Here is an 8,996-nt window from a genome sequence, read left to right as displayed (position 1 = left end):
CATACAACTGTGGACTCTCCTTTCACATCTGTGCGCATCAGCCTCTGGGCTTCATTTTGGCTTTGACCCAGCTGCATCATTAGTCACAACACTACTCGTACTTGTCCTTTGTTCTTCCCCAGTAGCTCAGTGAGTGCCTCCTGACCTGGGGGTCTCATCTTCCAGCACTACAGTAGGGCCCCGCTTTACGGCGTTCTGCTGATGCGGCGGCTTTCAATTAGGGGAAACTCCCTGTTTTAAAGCCGATTTTGCGCTTTTGCGGCATTTTCACACGACGCGACCCATTATAGTCAATGGGTTCCGCTTTACAGTGGGGGCCTGGTCCCTAACCCACCATATAAGTGGGGCCCTACTGTATCTCGTGTTGCATTTTGGATACTCTGTTCATAGGGTTTTTGTGGTAAGAGGTATTCTGAGGTGGTTTACCATTGCCTTCCTCTGAGTTTGGAGGCATCTTAGTCCGGTGTCTCAGCTCTGACCATTCCACCTTGGGTGCCCCTGCTAGGAGTCTAGCCTCTTGGTCTCTAGACTCCTGACGGCATTGCTGTCAGCTTCTTCAACACACTCAAACCCCCTCACCACATTAAGGTGTGCATCCTAAAGGTTCTACAAGCACTATTTTGCACGCTTGCATATCTTTGTCCCCGACAAGGCCTGCCTCCAATAATTTCCATTCCGCTTGTTCATTAATGGCGCAGGCCATAGAGCCACTGTCAAACAGTCAGTGGAATTCCAGCTGCACACCAACTTTTACAGGAATATAAAACAACTGGTCACTGGATGACAGTCTCTAGGTGTTAATCATTATCACCTGTGCGTCCTTTGGGGTTTGTGCACAACACTGAGCATAAAAACTTTCCAGACCCAAGTTTGCTTTGGAAGAGGGTATCACGCTGGTCCACACTTCCCCTCACCATGTATGGACGCTTCATTTTCCCTGAAACTGATCGCTGCTCTCAGCGGCCTGCAGACACTTCAAACTGTGATGGTTGGGAGAGTTACCAAGAAGCATAGCTGGTCCTCTGTACAATGGGATCGGGAGGAATGCTGTTTACTTGCACACACTTTACAATCCTGAGGAACTCGGAAGTCCCTTCGTGCAGGTCGGAAGCCTTGCCTAGGAGTGTGCACTGCAGCAGGGTGACACTCTTGTCTGTTTTGCTCTAGCAAAGATTCCAGAAGTTGAGCCACTTAGATTGAGGATTTTTCCTGCATGGGTGACCCTGTAGTTGCTTCGGATTCAACCAAGTCCCTTTCCTTTGGAATCACTTTCTCTTTCCCTCCTTGTACAAGGGTTGGTCTGATTCCCACCAAACCCTTGCGCCCAGGCCCTGGTGTCCTATAGGTGTTCATTTCTGACTCTCCTAGACGGTCATTAAGGTGGGCCTGGACTTCCTCTGCTGTCCACTCCTCTGGGGCCTTAAACTTAAACACGTGTGCACCCATATACCCCAGGAAAGGGGAGGGTGTCCTCTGCGAGACACCAGTGCATCCCATCTGGCCCACAGCTTCCGCTGGGCACTGGGCACCCACAAGTGCATCTATGCAAAATCAAAATGGACAAAAACACGCAGGAAAAAACTAAGTAACTGGGGGTACCCACCCCAAAATCTGCTCTGGGTGAGGACAAATCATACAGCCCAGGAAAGGGGAGGGTGTCCTCTACGAGATACCAGTGCATCCCATCTGGCCCACAGCTTCCGCTGGGTACCGAGCACGCACAAGTGCATCTATGCTTTGTCTGGTTTGATTTTGCATAGATGTTTTCCTCTGTGCCCTGCGCCCAGCAGAAGCTCTGGGCCAGGCGGGATGCAGTGGCATCTCGTAGAGGATACCCTCCCCTTTCATGAGATGTATGATTTGTCCTGGCCCAGAGCAGATTTTGGGGTGGGTACCCACAGTTACTTGTTTTTTCCTGTATGTTTTTCTCTGCTTTGGTTGTGCATAGATGCCCTCATCCATGCCCTGCACCCAGCAGAAGCTCTGGGCTAGGCAGGACGCACTGGTATGTTATAGAGGACACCCTCCCCTTTCCTGGGGTATATGATTTGTCCTGTCCCAGAGCAGATTTTGGGGTGGGCACCCGCAATTATTTTTTCCTGTATGTTTTTCTCTGCTTTGGTTTTGAATAGATGCCCTCATCTGTGCTCTGCGCCCAGCAGCAGCTCTGGGCCAGGCGGGACGCAGTGGCATCTCGTAGAGGACACCCTCCCCATTCCTGGGCTGTATGATTTGTCCTGACCCAGAGCAGATTTTGGGGTGGGCACCCCCAGTTACTTATTTTTTTATGATTTTATGACATCATTATGTATCTATGATAATTTCAGAAGCCTGATATTTTGATTGCATAAATGTATTGTTATTCTTGATGGGGAGAGTCCCCCGATCACAGCGATATATCATACAGGGTACCCCAACATATATTTTGCGGTTCAGAGATGTTAACTTTGGCTTGAAGTTGCTGTAGCTGTCAACTTCTTTGTTAGTGTTTTGAACTTTCAAGCAAATAAAGAACTGGGAACTAGGAAGTAACTTCAGCGTCGTCTCCGGAGGGGAGGTCTGGTGAAGGCCCTTAACCCCCCCCCCCGTGCAGCTGAGGGGGGTGCATTTATTCACTTATGTCCTCCAGACTCTGCCAGGAGCCTTTTCTGAAGGCTAGGAAGAGCCTCCCCCCTCCAGATCTTGGTGCTTTCCCCTCCTCTGCTTCAGAAGGGGGGAAGGGTGAGTTTCTTCCCTCCTTTTCCTTCAACCCCAAATGTTTTTCTCTCCCCTCCCCTTTGCGCTGTCTGCAAAAAACTGAAAAATCCTTTCCCTCTCCCCCCCCCCCATGTTGCACCTCTTTGTCCTCTCCTCCTCTCTGGGCTGATTTCTCTCCCTGGGTGACAAAGGGAGACCTCCCCGCCCCCGCCCCTTCAATATTCTCCCTGCTCCCACTTCCTCTAAAACATCCTGCCTCTCTAGGAGCCAGAGCTCTGTTCCTTGACACATGGAGGACTGAATGACAGGAGATCCTGCCCCACAAGCCGGAGGTCCCCCCTCCCCACCAGTTGAATCCTCCTCCCTGTGGTCGTGTTGGGGCTCCTGGTGGGTGCACATCTGACCACCTTCCCCCATCATACTATGCACCCCCTGCATTTCCAGATCTTTCTCTTTTGCTCTTTCCTCAGTATTGAAAGGGGCCCGATGGCAGGCCATGGTGGCTAAGTGGGGCTGGGGGAGGGGGTGATAGGTGGGGCTGGCTTCTCCCAGGCTCCTTCCCCCCCCTTCCTTCCAGCCGCAAGGGGACTCCCGCCCCTCTCCCACTGCGTAATGCCTTTGCTCCTGGTTTCAAAAACACTGGACCCCATTGAGGTTTGTGGGGGAGCTGGGTCAGGCTGAACTTACCTCAGGGGGCTGCCTGCACCCCCTGGGCTTCAGTGCAGTTGACGGTGGTGTAACATTTTGCATCCACACCAGCGATCTGATCCCTCAGTTGTGCAGCCAGCTGCCAGCCATGTTCATTCATTCATTCTCCCAACTAGTGATGCAATCTGGTGAAGTAATTTTGTATTTTCTGTCTAGGAAGCTTCCTTATACTGAGTCAGACCATGGGTCTTATCTAGGTCAATATTTCCTACACTGACAGGCAGGGCCTCTCCACAATTTCAGAGAACGTTCTCTCCAAGCCCTACCTGGACATGGGGGGGGGAGGATTCAGAGCGTGGAAAAGTTACTTTTTTGAACTACAACTCCCATCAGCCCCAGCCAGCATGGCGCTGGCTGGGGCTGATGGGAGATGTAGTTCAAAAAAGTAACTTTTCCAAGCTCTGGCTCGGACCTTCTGTGTGCAAAGCAGGTGCTCTCCCACTGAGCTACAGCAATTAGCAATCCATTTTCAGCATTTGGGGGATGTATTGTTAAAGTTTCTGATATCTGCATTAAAATGTTGAGGGTGGTTTTAGCTGTTTTGTACATCTAAATGCCTAGTTATTTCTAAATTTTCATATTTAATGGGAAAATTGGAGGGAGAAATATCAATAATTTAAACTATGCAGATGATACCACACTACTAGCTGAAACCAGTAATGATCTGAAACGAATGCTGATGAAAGTTAAAGGGGAAAGCACAAAAGCAGGACTACAGCTGAACGTCAAGAAGACGAAAGTAATGACAAGGGAAGATTTATGTAGCTTTAAAGCTGACAATGAGGCAATTGAACTTGTCAAGGATTATCAATAACTTCGCACAGTCATTAACCAAAATGGAGACAATAGTCAAGAAATCAGAAGAAGGCCAGGACTGGGGAGGGCAGCTAGGAGAGAACTAGAAAAGGTCCTCAAATGCAAAGATGTATCACTGAACACCAAAGTCAGGATCATTCAGACCATGGTATTCCCAATCTCTATGTATGGATATGAAAGTTGGACAGTGAAAAAGGCAAATAAGAGAAAAATCAACTCATTTGAAATGTGGTGTTGGAGAGCTTTGCACATACCACAAAAAAAACAAATAATTGGGTGTTAGAACAAATTAAACCAGAACTATCACTAGAAGCTAAAATGATGAAACTGAGGTTATCATACTTTGGACACATAATGAGAAGACGTGATTCACTAGAAAAGACAATAATGGTGGGAAAAACAGAAGGGAGTAGAAAAAGAGGAAGACCAACCAAGAGATGGATTGATTCCATAAAGAAAGCCACAGACCTGAACTTACAAGATCTCAACAAGGTGGTTCATGACAGATGCTATTGGAGGTCACTGATTCATAGGGTTTCCATAACTTGTAATCCACTTGAAGGCACATAACACAAACACACAAGCATATAAATTAGCAAATGCAAGTTTTAGGCAAATTTATGTCTTCTTTTGTCTTATTTTCTGGCAGCGCATAACTGGCACCCCTAATTTGGCCAAACCAACCAGAAGAGAATTTTTCCTCTTCTTAGGATGGGCTAGGACTTTGACAGAAGCACCTGCTGAAGTGGCATATGAAATCCCCCAGAACAGTCAGAAAAGCATCCAAAGTCAAAATAGAAAATGACACTATGTGAAGCTGGATAGCTTCAAAGGGAGGAAATAATGGGAACTTTTTATATACAAAAAGTAGGCAAAATATATTCTTTTAGAAATTATAAGGATCGTAATTTTATAAAGGAGCAACAGTACATATAAATGATCCTCTCAGTACTGATATCTCTGTCTTTAATGCAAATGTATCCATCGTAACTGGTATGCTAGATACAGCCTGGCTCAAGAAGATAAGGGGAACAGAACACTGGTACAGAAAGTCTCTGTCCTCCCCAAGTCATGAGAGGAATTAGTACTGGAATGTATTGGGTCATAGCAGAAATGTGCTGGTATAAGAATTGTGCAACATTACCTAATTGGCTGAGAAAATAATGTATGTATGTATTATTTGATTTATATCCCGCCCTTCCTCCCAGCAGGAGCCCAGGGCGGCAAACAAAAACACTAAAAACTTTAAAACATCATAAAAACAAACTTTAAAACACATTAAAACAAAACAGACTGAATCTGTTCAAAGTTTGACAAAAAATTGTCAACAAATATTGAAAAGAAAACAATGGCCCAGAAACTGGAAGCATTCAATATATACCCCAATTCCAGAGAAGCATTCAATATATATCCCAATTCCAGAGAAGCATTCAATATATATCCCAATTCCAGAGAAAGGGGATCCCAGGGAATGCAGCAATTATCGAACTATTGCCTTAATATCCCATGCAAGTAAAATAATGCTCAAGATTCTACAACAACGGCTCTTACCATATAGGGAGCGAGAAATGCCAGATGTCCAAGCTGGATTTAGAAAGGGAAGAGGCACCAGAGATCATATTGCAAACACATGTTGGATAATGGAACGGAACAAGGAATTTCAGAAGAAAATCACCCTGTGCTTTAAAAGAAATGGCAAAGAAATAGTTGCACTATTAATGCAACCTGGGAATCTCATGAAGCTAGAACATAGCATCCAAGATTGGGAGAATGGAGATGTTCGCCAATGGCAAGCTATTATTAAGGACAGAGATGTAAACTGGGAAAGCTAAAAGTCACCTTTGTAACACAACACCCCTTATTAAAGTTTGCAGTTACAATCATGGTCAAAGGAATAAAAGTTAACTGCATATCGGTACCTTCCACTCCCTAACATAATTGGCAATCACTTATGGATACCCCATTTCAATTCATAGCTGGCCACAGAGTCTCTTTGTGATGACAGCCAAGTGTGACCAATGGGACTTTGATAGATGGCTTTGTCCTATGCACAGTACACCATTTGAGCCATGTGCCTATAGCTTCAGTAGTGCCACTTGTGTATGGACTCATTTGTGTGATGGTGCTCCTCGAAAAATTGATAATGGTCAAGGATGTGTGTGTGTAGTGTCACAAAATGCAGTATATTGGGAAGATGATACTATCTCCTTTCCCCCTGTATGTGAATGTAGGTGCAATATTTCGCAGTGCGCACCATTATGGGATACAATAAGTCTTTCTCCTGCTTCATTTCTATCCCCTAAGCCCCATTTCCCCACAATTCCTAGTTCTCTGTTCCCTACTTTTGCATTCCAGTCCCCCATGATTATCTTGTTTTAGTGTGTGATCAATTTCTTCATGTACTTCTGCATAAAATCTCTCCAATTCCTCTTCTTCTGTGTTTGCTGTTGGAGCGTGGACTTGGATGATAGGTTAATAGGGTTCCCGTTAAATCTCATTAATATCACTTGCTCAGACCTTGAATTATAGCTCCTAATTGCTTTTGCCACATCACTTCTCACTAAGAAAGCAACCCCGTTTCTTCTTAATTTCTCATTTCCTGCATAAAATATTTTGTAGTTGCCTGACTGAAAATTTCCCATTCCCGTCCATTGAGAGAATTTTAGCTCTGTTGATCCAGGGGTCCTAAAGGAAAATGAGGATACAGGCTTGCTGCAAAGGTAGGCCTTTATTGGTTACGTACACACAGTCAGTCTCCCTTGAGCGTGGCGGAGCGCTGCAACATGGCACTGTTTGCCTGGTGTTTTTATATACTCCAGGACAAAGCACAGTAGCATTTTCTAATCATGGAGCCACACATAAGCATTACATAGAGGTTACACTGTCTACCCGTAACCATTGCATTTTATCTAGTCCCGAGTACTATTTGGCTTGCCTCTTCAGGCAACTTTTCAGATTCATTGTCTACGCTTCTTCCACTTTCGTTGCAGTAGATGGAGGTACCGAAATATTTGGGCTGCAAAATAAGTTACAGAAATAACACAGTCCTAGCAGTTTATCACAGTCTGGCAGCCAGGTAGTCTACCTGTACTCCCCTCTGTCAATTGTCCGATTGTCTTGCTCAAACTGTCCGGCCTCTCAGTGGCCTGAGGTTTTATGAGTGAGGAGGTGAGTTGGGAAAACCAGACCTATTATTTGCACTCTGATGCTCACTATCATCCAGGTCGTGCAACTGAGTTTCCACAACGGCGTCAGCCAGACTTGATGCCAACTCATCAGGGCAGGAGTCGTCCTCATTGAACAACCTTGGGGTTGTTCCCAAGCAGCTCAGGGATCTCTCCTGTAGCCCTTACATGGGCAATCAAGCTTGGATTAATGCTTTCCTCTGTGGAGTAGCCTTCTTCCCTCAGTTGTTCTGAGATTTCCTCATCTGTTTCATCTGGGCAAAAGTCAGTTTCCTCAGGTTGGAGGGGTGGTGGTGGTGCCTCCCTGCTGCTTGGATCAACTGTTCTATGGGTGTGTTGTGTGTATCCACGAGGCTCTTTCCTTCACTTGGATAGCGGTGTTAGTAGTCAGCAGGACCTGGAAAGGGCCTTCCCATCTGGGCTAGAGGCAGTCCTTTCTTCTGTGGTCCTTCATGAAGAAGTAGTCGCCTAGCTGGATAGGATGACACTGTTCCTCTGGTTCTCTGGGTAGGGCCAACTGGATCTATAATTAAAGGCCTTAACATACTTCATTAATGCCTTACAATAGTACATGAGTATTTCATCATTTAAATGAAGATCACAGTGGGCAGGATTTACAGAAGGTAAAACTGGGGTTCACATCGAGTGACCTATGAGGTCATGAAGTGACAGCCCAATTTTTTTTTTCTTAGCAGTTTCTCTGGTGCTCATAAGGGAAAGGAGATACGTGCAACCACTTCGGTACTAGATCCTTACCCCTCTTGGCTTATAAAAGCTAGCAGGGATGGAACAGTTGGCTGGGCCAGGGAAGTGATAAACGCCTCTTTACAAGAGGGAGTGGTCCCTGGTTGTCTGAAGGAGGCGGCAGTAAGACCACTCCTGAAAAAACCTTCCTTGGACCCAGAAAATTTCAACAGCTACAGACCAGTAGCGAATGTTCCATTCCTGGGCAAGATCCTGAAACGAGTGGTTGCTGGCCAACTCCTGGCGCTATTGGATGAAACTGATTATCTAGATCCATTTCAATCGGGTTTCAGGCCCGGTTTCGGCACTGAGACAGCCTTGATCACCCTGTATGATGACCTATGTCGGGAGAGGGACAGAGGGAGTGTAACTCTGCTGATTCTCCTTGATCTCTCAGCGGCTTTTGATACCATCAATCATGGTATCCTTCTGGAGAGGCTCGCGGAGTTGGGAGTTGGAGGCACTGCTTGGCAGTGGTTCCGCTCCTACTTGGCGGGTCGTCTCCAGAAGGTAGTGCTTGGGGAACATTGCTCGACACCGTGGGACCTCCAATGTGGAGTCCCGCAGGGATCGGTTCTGTCCCCCATGCTTTTCAACATCACCACCACCACCCTTCCTGCTGGACTGCTGCTATTAACAGCTGCCATGCCCTGCAGGACCAGGTTCCAGGTACTCAGCCAGCTGTGGCTAACCTTTTCCACCTGTCCCTCCTTGGAGGGATAGATAGGCTGGCTGGCTGAGAGGCCTGGGAGACCTTCTGCCTGCAGGAAGAGGAACATTGCGCTGCCGGGGAGGGAGAGCCCCTTGTCATCTGCTGCTGCTGTGCTGCTTCCCCTGGCAGTCACC

The sequence above is a fragment of the Rhineura floridana genome, chromosome 3 (assembly GCF_030035675.1).
Source record: "Rhineura floridana isolate rRhiFlo1 chromosome 3, rRhiFlo1.hap2, whole genome shotgun sequence".
Taxonomy (NCBI): Eukaryota; Metazoa; Chordata; class Lepidosauria; order Squamata; family Rhineuridae; genus Rhineura; species Rhineura floridana.
The sequence above is the reverse complement of the archived record's forward strand: the minus strand, read 5'-3'. Positions refer to the sequence as shown.